At 31.7% G+C, this 14,468-nt stretch overlaps 1 protein-coding gene and 1 non-coding gene across 2 annotated transcripts in view; both read left to right on the top strand.

Moving 5' to 3' along the window:
* Positions 1–14,468, top strand: part of LOC145270346 (uncharacterized) — a 74,602-nt gene that overhangs the window by 17,762 nt on the left and 42,372 nt on the right. The gene's annotated exons all lie outside the window — the stretch shown is intronic.
* LOC145271570 (U1 spliceosomal RNA) lies at positions 4,849–5,011 on the top strand. Its single transcript, XR_013865979.1, has one exon. It is a non-coding gene; the product is annotated as a U1 spliceosomal RNA (small nuclear RNA).

Here is a 14,468-nt window from a genome sequence, read left to right as displayed (position 1 = left end):
AGTAATCAAATCGACTCGAAGTAACTGGTTGCCTATATGAATAAGTGGAATTATTTGAAATCCAGGTACTTATATTATAATATTTTTGCATATTCTCATAGAAAATCACCCTAAATCTTAGTTAGACAAGAAATAAACAAATTAATTCTTTCAAAAACCTTTTTATTTAACTATTTATATACGTTTTTGTGCAAAAAAAACGCCAATTGTTAACTTTTGAGGAAAATTTAACATTTAAAATTTAATTAAAAATAGTAGAAAAAGTTTTACATTATTCTGCTTTCTTTTTTTTTTTTCTTGGGTTTTATCTTTCTGATAACAAAAAAGTTACTCAGAAATAATGGATTTTAATAAATGTAATTTCGTTTTAAAAAACAACTTGATTTTTCGGACATTTTTGGCGGTGCCTAATATAATGAAAAGTATAATTGAATTTACCAAAATGATCAAAGATGGTAAAATTAAAGTACTTCTGCATGCAAAGTCCGATCCCACATTTTGCTAATTCCTACCCTCCGATGAGAAGGAGAGTATTTCTTCGAAACTCCGCGGATTAAGGACTATCCATTTATCTAGTGTTTCCTTTTCAGATTAAATATGTTTTTAACTCATTGCAAAGTGTTTTTTTTAACATATATATATATATATATTTTTTAACATATATATATATATATATATATATATATATTTTAACATATATATATATATATATATATATATATATATATATATATATATATATATATATATATATATATATTAAAAACCGAAAAACAGTTTGCGTTCAGTTGTTTAACAATTCAACTTCGAATCAAAGTATTGTGTTTATGGTAAACATTAGGATTTTTGCAGAAATCACGTAAATTTTACTTAAATAAACACATTTTCATTCACGAAATCAAAATTTTTATTGGATTGCGATAAAATTAAACCTTTTTTATGTTTAATATTATTTTAAGAACCAATATTTTTTAAGGGAGATTGCAAAAACAGAAGTATTTCAGATTATTTTAATGGGATTTTTTAAGCGTAAAAATGAACTTACCTTTCATATTGGATTGCAATAAAAAATAAACTTATTTTCATATTTAAGATTATTTTAAAGTTGTTGAATAATACTGTTGTAAAGTGAAAAAAACAAACTTACCTCCCATTCCAGGAATTTAATACGAAAAAAAAAACGTTTTTCTTTTGTGTCAAACGCAAATAAATTGTTTGTTTGTTAGGATTTCTTAATATAATCTTTAGTAAATTGATACAAATTACCCTCCATTCCAGGAATATAATACGAAACAAAAAATCGTTCAGAAAATTGCTGTTAGTAAATTGATACAAATTTTGTTTTGTGTGTCCAATTCATTAAGCAATTAAATATATGAAAATATAAAAGAATCAAAATTAAAAGATGAAAAACACGATTTAAATGTGAAATTATTAAAAGAAGAAAAAATCAACTGCTTCAGAACAACGAACTTATGTTCATCGTAAAACGGTGTAATCATTATTTTGTTCCTCGTGTAAAAGATTGAACATTTCATTATGATTTGGATTAGTCGAACTACTGTTTACATCCAAGATGAGAACAGTAATCCAAATAATCCAAATATAAAAAAAATGCAAAACTGAATATTTCACATAAACAATTCAAAAAGGAAGGAATTGAACAAATAGCGAAGTCAATCAAATAACAAAAATTAGATTTGAACCAACAAGAAACAAAACAATTATCACATGATTACATTATGAAAATTGCGACTTATTTTCATCAGATTCGATTCCGTTAACTTTACGATGACCTTATAATTCCAGATTTAAACCTGATGTTTTACATGCAATCAACGACTAACGATGGAAGTGTAGTAGCTGTTTCTAGTTTGCGTATTTCAGGCATGTGTCGCGTTGTCACCATTCTGGCTTTACTTGTCATGTTTTGCGCCCTCCCATGTATTACCCCCTCCTTTGATAGAGAAGTAATGCAATGTTGTAAAATGTCCTGAATATGAGAAAAAAATATATAACAGAACACAAATCGATATTAAACAACATTCAGATCGGTGTGTAATTTGCTTGCGCCCTACTTGTTTATATACTTATATATATATATATATATATATATATATATATATATATATATATATATATATATATATATATATATATATATATATATATATATATATATATGTGTGTGTGTGTGTGTGTGTACATAACACTGTGTGTGGCGTACTGAGAAAAATATTTTTTCTCAAAAATAAAAGTGAATAAAATTTATTTTTACAAAAGTCTGTATACATGATTGTAGTGTATAAAATAATAACACATAAAAATTTGGTTATCTTTTAGTTGTTTTTGAAAGATCGTTAGCAAATTAGCAGAATGGTGTTTTTTTTTTGTTTTGTATTTTCGTAATTACATTAAAATTGATAAACTAAACCTGTTTTCCTTCTGTCGTCACAAATATAACTTTTAAAAGTGTATTTTATATCATTTACATTAATTATCAGCGTTGTTTGCCTAAAATAATTGTTATAGTAAAGCCAGGAACTATGCTATATTATCGATTACCTCGACGACGACGACGACGACGACGACGACGACGACGACGACGCAAATTATCTCATGAAATTAACATATGAAAAAAAAAAATATAGCGTCTATTTGCATTTTTTAAATTACTGCTCATGTAAGAGAAAATAACTCTTTAGATCATAATTTTTAATTTATTTTTGTTTCATCCATGCTTTGATATGATTAATGGGTGCTTGTACAGTTTAATCAAGACATCAAAAAATAAAAATATTGAAAAAAATATATTGTATGTACTCGTTATGGATTAAAGTTTTCATGAAAAAAGAAATCACTTGATTTGATCCAGCAGTTATTATTATATTTTTTATCAAGGAAAATCAAATTTTAATGTGACCTATCACGTAACGGCCATCTTTTTTTTGCTTAGGAGAAGGAGCCATCAAGGGAAGATAACTCCAATCACCGCTTAAAGTTTGTCGAATTTTGACAAAATTATTTTGTTTTGAAACATGAGCAGAAAAATATTTGCATAAATATTTTTATATTTATTACACAGAATTTCTTTGTTCTTTTTTAATCTTTTTTTCATTTTGTCCTTTGCATAAAGCAACCCCTCCTCGTGTCCCTAAATAGTCAAATGGCGATGATAGATCGATTACAATAAAATTTGATTTCCTCTGTAAGAAAAAGTACTTGATCAAATTAAGTTACTTTTTTTTTCGGAGAACTTCATACTATAACGCGTACGTACAATATAACTCGTTTTTTTTTTTTTAAATATTTTTATTTTTTATGTCTCTATTAAACTGTACAAGCGCCAATTAATGAACTGATTTAATTACATAAATATGTTTTTGGTTTAGTGCTTTGGTTTGAATTCTAAAAGTTTTCATTCGTTTGTATTCGTTCTCATTGAAAAGATTATGAAATTATGTTGTTCAAATGTAAACGACCTTGACATTGAATTTTATAGTAAAATGTAAGTTCCGTTAAGAATTGAGGTGTTTTGTAAAACTGTTGGTACGTTTAAATGATAATAAATTATTTGTTATGAATTGTTGTTATTAGTGAATGAAATGTTGTGATATACTGATATTGGTGAGAATTATGTGGAGGCATTTTAGCTTTTTTATTGGTGTGTGTCGGTGGTTAGTATAGAAGTGTGATATAAAAACAGCGGTGGGCACATAAAAAATTATACTTACTTAAAAAAAAAAAATCTTTAGTTTGTACATATTTTTTCCCTTTTTAGTTTTTGTATATAACGTTATATGTTTTTCTTCTTTTTTATCACAGCATGAATGTCGCCTGCCATCCCGTAAGCTGGGGAGCTGTTATTTTAAGTAGGTCCGGGTAAGAATGTTAGGCGAAACAGTGTATGATAGAAACTCTAGTGTAGGTTTTATAATAAAGTACTTGCTATCTTACGCAAGTCTAGCTAAGGACTAGAAAAGACCCCTTTTTCCCCACTCCCCCTTACTGGCCTTTGTGCCTAAGCTTCCTCGTACCCCAAATGAGGCCTTGGCAGTAGATAATGCCAAGGCCGGGGACGAGGGGCTAAATATCATACTTACTTAAAAAAAAAATTATTAAAACTCTTTAGTTTGTCTATATTTTTCCCCTTTAGTTTTTTTGTACATAATGTTATATGTTTTTCTTCTTTTTATCACAGCATGAATGTCGCCTGCCATCCCGTAAGCTGGGGAGCTGTTATCTTAAGTAGGTCCGGGTAAGAATGTTAGGCGAAACAGTGCGTGATAGAAACGCTAGTGTAGGTTTTATAATAAAGTACTTGCTATCTTACGCAAGTCTAGCTAAGGACTAGAAAAGACCCCTTTTTCCCCACTCCCCCTTACTGGCCTTTGTGCCTAAGCTTCCTCGTACCCCAAATGAGGCCTTGGCAGTAGATAATGCCAAGGCCGGGGACGAGGGGCTAAATATCATACTTACTTAAAAAAAAAAATTATTAAAACTCTTTAGTTTATATATATTTTTCCCTTTTAGTTTTTTGTATATAATGTTATATGTTTTTCTTCTTTTTATCACAGCGTGAATGTCGCCTGCCATCCCGTAAGCTGGGGAGCTGTCATTTTAAGTAGGTCCGGGTAAGAATGTTAGGCGAAACAGTGCGTGATAGAAACTCTAGTATAGGTTTTATAATAAAGTACTTGCTATCTTACGCAAGTCTAGCTAAGGACTAGAAAAGACCCCTTTTTCCCCCACTCCCCCTTACTGGCCTTAGTGCCTAAGCTTCTTCGTACCCCAAATGAGGCTTTGGCAGTAGATAATGCCAAGGCCGGGGACGAAGGGATAAATATCATACTTACCTTACGTAGGGGTAACGGTGATCATTAAGGTCGTTCCCCCAGAGCGAGGCCCATCCATTGCACTGCGGTTGGGTTGACCTTTGCGATCGTCCCAAATGTGGATGACTCGGACATGCTATTTCTAAGTGTGGGGTCTGCGTTCGCGCTCACCCCGATAATACAATCAAAATCAGAAATCCTTCCCTACTTTTTCCAAGTACCTCTCACTCGTAGGTCTGTACTCCCTCCGCTTAATCTCTGTAATACCAAGAAATACGCCATTTCTCTCGACCAGTTTATTATCCACTTCAATTCCAACGTTCTGATTGTATCTAATTTGCATGTAAATGTAATCAACGTTTAATCGTGAGGAATTCGTCTAGCTGTCGCCTACAGCTACTGAAAGTGTCTTCTTTCGATATACAGTGTGGACATAAGCCATGTTACAAAATTTCTGAACTATTTATTATGATAATATTAAAATAAATTTAATATTTAATTGTCATTATATGATAATGTAATGTATGATTTCTAATTTTTTTTAGAAACAAAAGATGTTAATTTTTAAACAATGTTGAATTGGAGAGAAGATTAACCATAGAGCAACATGAGAATGACGTACGGCACAAGAAATATTCAAGTTGGGGGAAAAACCCTCAAAATCAAAAAAATGTTTATAAAAAGGACGATTACTAATTACCTGGAAACTTCGTTGATCAAAGATAAACAACGTCCACACACCTTAAGAACACCTAAACTTATAAAAAAACTTAGGAAAAATCAGACAAAATCCAAAAAGATCTATGAGACAAATAGTGAACAAAGCACAAACATCACCAAGGACGGTGTGAAGGATATGTCGAAGTGACCTTTTAATGTCATCTTATAAGCTCCAAAAGCGACAGATTCTCTCTGCAGCCACAATTGCAAAGAAACTCATCAGAAATCGACTCTTGTTAAACCTTATTATCAGACAAGGCACGCTCAATAACATCATCTTCACAGATGAAAAGTTATTCTCACTTCAACATCCAACAAGCATCAAAATGATAAAGTTCTTGTGAGAATACCTGATAATGCAGAAAAGATTTTCAAAATGAAGAAATCATCATCAGTGATGGTCTGAGCAGCCATTTCTGAAAGAGGGAAATCTCCATCAATTTTTTAAAATGCCAATAGACTATTTTTCCTTGTTCTTAACAAAGAACGTTACATTGAGGACATTTTTAAATGTGCACTAACTCCATTCTGTATAATTCTGTGTTTTTAATGATTTTCTTTTATTACATTATCACCCCCAAACAAGGCACATTGTCACTTTGATGTAGGGGCTACTATCAGGGACATAAACGACAGGGGTACTAGGTGGGGAGTTGGACAGCAAGATGTCGGTTCACGTTACACTTGAACTTCTGCATGTCAGTACAGTTGGGGAAAGAGAACTCGGAAGGGAATTCCAAGGAGCAAGAAACTACTGGGGTAGAAGGCTTTCTTAAATTTAGGGATCACAACAGTGGAGGGGTGGGGTTTGGCTGCTTGTCGGGTTTGTCGAGGGTAATTACGTCGAGGGGGTACAAGTGCTTGCAGTTCGTCAGAGTATTCAACGTTAAAGTACTTGTAAAACAGGCAGAGGGATGCTATATTTCGTCGATGGGAGAGAGGCTGAAGCTTAGATGACAGTTCAGGACCTTGTCTAGGAGCGAGAGACTAGTAACAGATGCACCAGCCCAAATATGACAACAATACTCCATACATGGGCGAATGGTTAGGTTTTCAGTGTTTTTAGTTAATGTATAATGTTTAATCCGTTCGAAAAACAAGTAATGTTGAACGCTGTTCAATAAATTTGAAATTCACATTTTATATTCACGTTTGTTATAAATCATATAGGTTTTTTTAATTGTTTTTTTTTGATTTGTATTACTGATACTAGATTCGAAAAAGTTGTCAAAAAAACAAAAACAACTATATAACAAATAAATGTTATCAAAGGCAAGATAAGTTACTTTTCTACCGAACTGGATCATTTTCTAGTGTTTTTATTTAATTTAACGTTTATTCAGCTCGAAAAACATAGTGTTTACCGATGTCTTGTAAAATTTAAAAAGGTTCCCGACTCTTTCTTTCACATGGTAAGTTTGAGAAAAGGAGTTAAAAATTTAAAAAAATATATGTACAAAAATACTGTTAAAACCCACCGAATATATGTCAGCCTATGTCACGGTAACATATATTGAGCGAGTTTCTAACAGTATTTTGTCTATTTTTTTTTCATTTTTAACTCCTTTTCTCAAACTTACCGTGTGAAACTTCGGGCGCAATTTTAAATTTTCGAATACATCGGTTGGTAAACACTGTATGTTTTTCGAGCTGAATAAACATGTTACATTAAATTAAAACATTAGAAAGTTAGGTAGAAAAGTAACTTATCTTGTCTTTGATAACATTTATTTGTTATACATTTTTTTGACAACGTTTTCGAATCTATGTGTAGAGTAATACAACACCATCTATTTTTTAAAAAGAAAATACTTGTGTGATTTCTGAGACCCGTAAACACAATAATTCAATTCGAAAAATAAATAAATAAATAAATAAATAAATAAATAAAACTAATTTTCCAGTATTTAATTGTTAAATGATTATTCACTTATGTTTCTGTTCTATTTTTAAAAATCTGATTTTTAAGTTAAATTCGAATTTTACAAGATGTTATTTTATTAAATTATTAGGTGGAAGTGTAGAATAGTTGCAAAACACTTTCCTCTCTCCATGTTAAGAATGGCTTTCTGAATAAAAGGGTTGTTATTTCAGCACGGTAACATAAGTGCCGAAGTATCTAATTGTTTTAACATAAAACACCTTTTTTCTGTCTACACTTACCTATTATGTCGCTAGAGAATTTCGTTTGATTTTGTATGTTTTATCCCATATTTAAAATTTTAGAATGGGGATCACTTTCTTTTATAAAAGTTTACATAAAAGAATCAAATATTTATTGATCATCAGTAACTTAATGTATAAAATATATTTGTAAATCTTTTACAATGTAACCCAGGGTTGTTTACTCTCTAATAAATAAATAAATAAAATAAAAATTTAAGTATTTTGGCTATTACGTTTCAACAATAAAAAAAGTATTGTTCAAAGACGTGACAAATAATAATAAATATTTAAGATTTTAGGACGTGGAATCACTTTTCTACATAAATTTAACATAAAATAAGCATCGATTTAATGACCAGTAAGCAGGCAATAATACCTGTAATCATTTGCAGTTTTCAATTTTTGGTTGAATGGGGAAGAGATGGGTGGCTCATATCATTTTTTTTTTTTTTGCTTTCCTACGTTTTTTTGTATTGTTATTTTTTTCAAATAGTTTTTGTTTTTATTTTTTTTCAAATAGTTATTTGGAATTCCCCTTAACAAATTATTTAACGAAAGATAACGTAAAATATGGTTGGGCATAACAAAACTTTTCAAAAGTGTTAATTTTGTGGTTTTCTACCAGTACTTTATTTAAGTATCGATTTTTGAGCGATTATCGTGACATCTTAGATGACTGTTTTATATCACCCATTTTTATTTCTTCTAACATAAGACACGGTACAGATTTTTTTAAAAGTAAATAAACGCTTAAAAATAACTTAAAACACAAAACTCTCATCCAAGTAGGTAGAAGAGTTTATTATGTTGCCTTTAATGACAATCATTTGTTATATATTTGTTGTTGTTTTTTTTGCCTAGTTTTTCGTTTTTGTGTTGACTACAAAATGCATGTTTTAATGTATTAAATTGTTAGATGAAGGTACAAATTATTTAGCAAGGACTCCCTTCCCCATGTTAAGAATAGCTTTCTAAATAATAGTGTTATCTATACTATAAATCTCACCTGTTTGTTTAAATTTGTGCATGTATGTTTGTATGCCTAAACCTTTTATCAGAGCCGACGCATTTTCATGAGATCGGTATCATTGTGAAGCTTGATGTCTCGGACAACAAATATCGAAAAATTGGTCTAATTCATTAATTCCTTCATTCTCAACTGGGCAGTTTTCTACAAAGACGGATCGATTTTTTTGCGAGTCACTTTTGCAGTCCATCATATCGGTTGGACTGACTTTGCATAATTGTAACTTTCTGAACTTCCGGTCATGTAATGGAGTAGTGTTAAGACGTCAGAAATTCTTTCATTTTCTTTTTTGCCTTTACGGGCCGCAAGTTTTAGCTTGCCTGCCTACTACCACTTTTTTTTTTGCTCAAACCACACGTTGAAAACCCCAGGCAACACTAATAATGAGGGTGTCTTTTTTTAAAACAGAACAATGAATAGAATGTATGAGTAAAAAAGCCCAGTCTTTGAATTTAAAATTGAAATAAAAAAGTATACCCACATTCCCATTTTTATATAAAACAAACAAAAAATAAGATGACGCTTTCTTTATATCAAATATAAGAAAGCCAACAATAATATTTTTATGGTGTTTTTATTTATTAAATTGGTAGGTTGAAATGCAAAATAGTTAACATGAAGCACAAAAATTAGGAACTCGTGACTTCTGGAAAATCTACAACAGTGTAGTAAATAATGGGCAATCAACGATTCCCCCACTAACCAACAATCACGAGGTTCTTTGCTCAGCAACCGAGAAGGCTAACATGCTTGCCAGTCGGTTTGCCTCCAACTCTACACTGGACCCTTTAAATCACCCCCTACCTGACTTTCCTATGCGGACAGACGCCAAGCTAGACGATCTGGAAATCACCCCTGCTCAGGTGCATGCTATCATAAAAAACCTTGACACTTCCAAAGCATGTGGACCCGACCTCATCCCTGCTGTGCTATTAAAAAAGTGCTCAGCCGAAGTAGCTCCAGTTCTCTCCAAACTCTACAACAAATGCCTTAATGAATCTTGCTTTCCGAGCTGCTGGAAAACTGCTTCTGTGGTACCAGTATTCAAGAATTCTGGCGAAAGAACTGACCCATTAAATTATCGCCCTATTAGCCTCCTCCCACTTTTTGCCAAAATATTTGAGATCTTAATTAACCATGCTCTAGTCCAGCACCTTACAGATGCTAAACTTCTGACCGACCATCAATATGGATTTAGACAAGCCCGTTCCACGGCAGACATCCTCACTGTAATCTCTGAACGCATATACCATTCACTGGACAAAGCGGGAGAGGGCAGAGCGGTAGCTCTAGATATATCTAAGGCTTTTGACAGGGTATGGCATGAGGGTCTCCTCAGGAAGATTAGATCTTACGGTATCACTGGTAGAATACTTAACATAATTAAATCCTTCTTAGATAAGAGAAAAATCCAGGTTGTCCTCGACGGTCGTACGTCTAAACAATATAATATAAATGCCGGAGTGCCACAGGGATCTATCCTTGGTCCTCTGCTGTTCCTGATATTCATAAATGACCTCCCCGATAAAATTGCCTCTGAGATGGGTATATATGCTGATGACACCACACTCTATAGCAGGCACGACAGGAAAACAAATGAACATATATCTAAAGTAATGGCAGAAACACTAGAGGATGACCTCAAATCAGTAGTGGAATGGGGACAAAAATGGATGGTAACGTTCAATGCCACCAAGACAAAACTGGTTTCATTCAATAATTACAGGAAACCTTCTCTACCACCTATAGCAATGGCCAACAACTCTTTAGCTGAGAGTACGTCTTTCAAGCTCCTTGGCCTAACGTTCACAGGAAACATGAGCTGGAACAATTACATCGAGGGCATTGCCAGGGCCGCTGCGAGGAAGGTGGGCTCTCTCTACCGTGCTAGAAAACTTCTAACACCCGAAAGTATCCTGTACCTCTATAAGGCCACTATTCGCCCATGTATGGAGTATTGCTGTCATATTTGGGCCGGTGCATCGGCTACTAGTCTCTCTCTCCTTGACAGGGTTCAAAAGAGAGTCGCAAATCTGATAGGCCCTAAACTGGCATCAAAACTTCAGCCTCTGTCCCATCGTCGAAACGTTGCATCCCTCTGCCTGTTCTACAAGTATTATAATGGTGAATGCTCTGAAGAACTGCAAGCAATTGTGCCCCCACGACGTGAACACCCTCGACAGACCCGACAAGCTGCAAAATCCCACCCCCACACTGTAGAGATCCCTAGATGTAAAAGATCGTTCTACTCCAGTAGTTTCTTCCCCAGAACTGCTAGACTTTGGAATTCCATTCCAGGTCACTGCTTCCCCAACTGTACTGACATGCATAAGTTCAAGTGCAACGTGAACCAACATCTCGCTGCCCTAATCCCTACATAGTGCCCCAGTAGATGTTTCCCCTGATAGTAGCCCCCTACACCAAAGTGGCAATGTGCCTTGTTTGGGGTGAAAATATAATAAAAAAAAAAAAAAAAAAAAAAAAAAAAACAACACATGAACTCTTATCCCTCCTTAAGAAATGAAGAAGGCTAAAACATACATGGGCACCTCCCCAGTAATTGTTGCAAAGATTGAAAACTGTGACCGATTATATGTCTGATTGACTGCCAACTGGCGATGAAGTAGGTGCTCATTTTATGTTGTATTTATATAGGAATTGAATAGTTACATTACTTCAAAGCATTATATAAACCACATATAAAATAACAGCTCCTCAAAATTGTTTTGCAACTCTGTCTAATCTAATTAATACTCCAAATGTATTATTATTACATAAACATTTTATTTATTATTATGTAAACAGTAAAAGGTGTTGATACATATTTTATTATTATTTCGTAAACATTAAAGGTGTTGATACAATACTTTATTATTATTACATAAACATTAAAAGGTGTTGATAGAATACTTTATCATTATTACATAAACATTAAAAGGTGTTGATACAATACTTTATTATTATTACATAAACATTAAAAGCTATTGATACAATACTTTATTATTATTACATAAACATTAAAAGCTGTTGATACAATGCCTAAACAAGTGTTGATGAGACATAAATAACCGAGTTGTCAAAACTGTTCCTGTCAGATTAGGGTTGATGGATCAGACAAAATATGTCTGTAAAATCTTTATGCTCTGGTATTCACCAATCACTCAAGCCCATCTCATTTTAAGGGCAAGTCGATTTATCAGGTGAAGTAGTACACACTCTTTACACATAATGTTCACATTTCCTCTGAACAACTCATATTTCAATGATGATTTTTTTACAAAGGAGTCAGCACTTATCAAGGCCAAGAGGCCACTCAAGAATAAGGGTTAATAAGTATACAGTGATCAGTGGGACAATGACGTAATAATTGTTAATAGTGAAAATTTGGTAAATTGGATTACTTAAGGGGAACAGCCCATCAAGAACTTGTTTACATTAGACTTGAAGACGACCATATTATAGTCAGCCGGAAAGCAGGTAAATGGAATGATATTATAGTTAGGGAGTTCCGCAGGTTTGCAGTTCTAAGAAAAAAAAACTTTGTTCATAGAATCTACGTTTAGGTTGATGCACGGATAAAAAGTGGGGGGAATTATTATGACGTCATACGACTTAAGCCAACATCTGATAAACTACTTGAAAAATTGTTAGCAGCAAATCAGAACTGTCTCAATACATTGTCCATATAATGCTTTATAAACATTAGTTGTAAAAACCTTCAAACTGTTGAACCTAAGGAAAAAATGTCACTATAAAAAGTTGAATCACATAATCCACTCTTTTAGTCGCTATTTAGTTATCTTTTACCTTTTGAGATCACAGATCCATAGACCAATTGAGAATGGAGTAAACTGTGAGTAGACTGTCAACCAACTGCGTGGTGTATCACAAGAGTAGTTGATCTTCCAAACTTAAATGGCATTCAGAGCACATGCGCCTACCATGACTTTTCATCGTTTTGCTAATCATAATACAATCGTCATAAAACACAATCAAATTCTTGTATCCTATGTGGAATTCTATTCTTACTCTGACTTTCTTACCTTTTTACCTTCGTCTTTTCTAGACTAAGATAAAAAGGCATCAGCTGCCATTGCTTTAACTTACTTTAGTTTTTTATTTCTTATATCAAGAGGTTTTGTGCTTTCAGATAAACAAGCTGACTTACTCTTACTTTAATCAATTCAATTGACATGATTTCTAAAAAACCAAATAAATAGAATACATTGCTACAATCAACTTAGAAATATATGAAAAAATATTTTAAGATAACAGTACATTGTTACAATTATTTTAGAAAAATATGCAAAAATTTATATTCTTTAAATAATAGAAATGAGATCATTAAAGATAAAGTATAAACAGTCTAATAAGGTAAACGATTATAGTTACAAATAATTTTATGTTAAGTTGAATTGGAAATAAGAAGGATATTTCTTCTATAAAACAGCAATTTTCATTAATAGGATTTTAAATATATAAATAGAAAATATAGGTGTCCCAAGGAAAGAAAATGTTTCACGTTCATATGATAAGGCGTGAACAGATATTTATAAATAAAACATTCAAAGTTTTACCCGCCCATATATGGCAACAATAACCAATGCATATGCTGAGTTAGGCTTTGTAGACGTCTAGAATACTTTCAGTTAAAAGCAATTTTATTGTAATGTTGAAAAAAAACAACCTTAAAAAAGTCTTTGTAATGTCCCCAAATTATTTCCATTATGTATAATTAGTAAAATAAACATTTATTCTTACTGATGTTAAAAGACAGCTGAAGAATTAACACAAATGTAGGTTAAACGACTTTACAAATCTTTTATATTCAGAAAGATTAGAAGTGAACGGATATATTTCTAAAACAAATTTTAGATGAAATAATAGAATTGAGAAACTGACAAATATATAAGATAAAAACTAAACGCTACAAAAATACAAAAATAAAAATGTATAGAATTTCGTTGTAGTTATTTTAATAAATAAATTATAAGTTTGGACTTGAATGCAAAATAAATAAATTATAACTTTTTGTAATTCACTCTCATTATTACCATTGGATATATATGCATACATTGGATATATAATTTACATTAACACATATATATATATACATACATATATATATATACATATATATATATATATATATATATACGTTATAACGTTTAAACCTATGGAAAAATATTACAATATATAATACTAAAAAATATAATATATGTTGTATTTTATAGTAATATATATATATATATATATATATATATATATGAAATACTATATATATATACATGTAAATATGAAAAAATATATAAACAATATTATAAAATACAATATATATATATATATATATATATCAAAACATCGTAAATTCATTACCCACTCAGCATCAGTCGTATAGTGTATAGTGTAATAGTGAGAAGCCTTGACTGTCATTTGGGCGGTCGGGTTTCGATCCTGGCTTGAGGCAGTTGCCTATCAAGCTGCACTGATGAGCTATGATACAGTACTGTATGTGGATGACTATATACATATATGTATATATATATAGTCATCCACACATATATATATATATATATATATATGTATATATATATATATATATATATATAGTCATCCACATATATATATATATATATATATATATATATATAGTCATCCACATACAGTACTGTTTCGCTGTTTCACAGCTCATCAGTGCGGCTAACATATATATACATATA

The sequence above is a fragment of the Euprymna scolopes genome, chromosome 46, assembly GCF_053919585.1.
Source record: "Euprymna scolopes isolate OS-2025 chromosome 46, ASM5391958v1, whole genome shotgun sequence".
Lineage (NCBI taxonomy): Eukaryota > Metazoa > Mollusca > Cephalopoda > Sepiida > Sepiolidae > Euprymna > Euprymna scolopes.
This window is presented reverse-complemented; position numbering and strand designations above follow the sequence as displayed.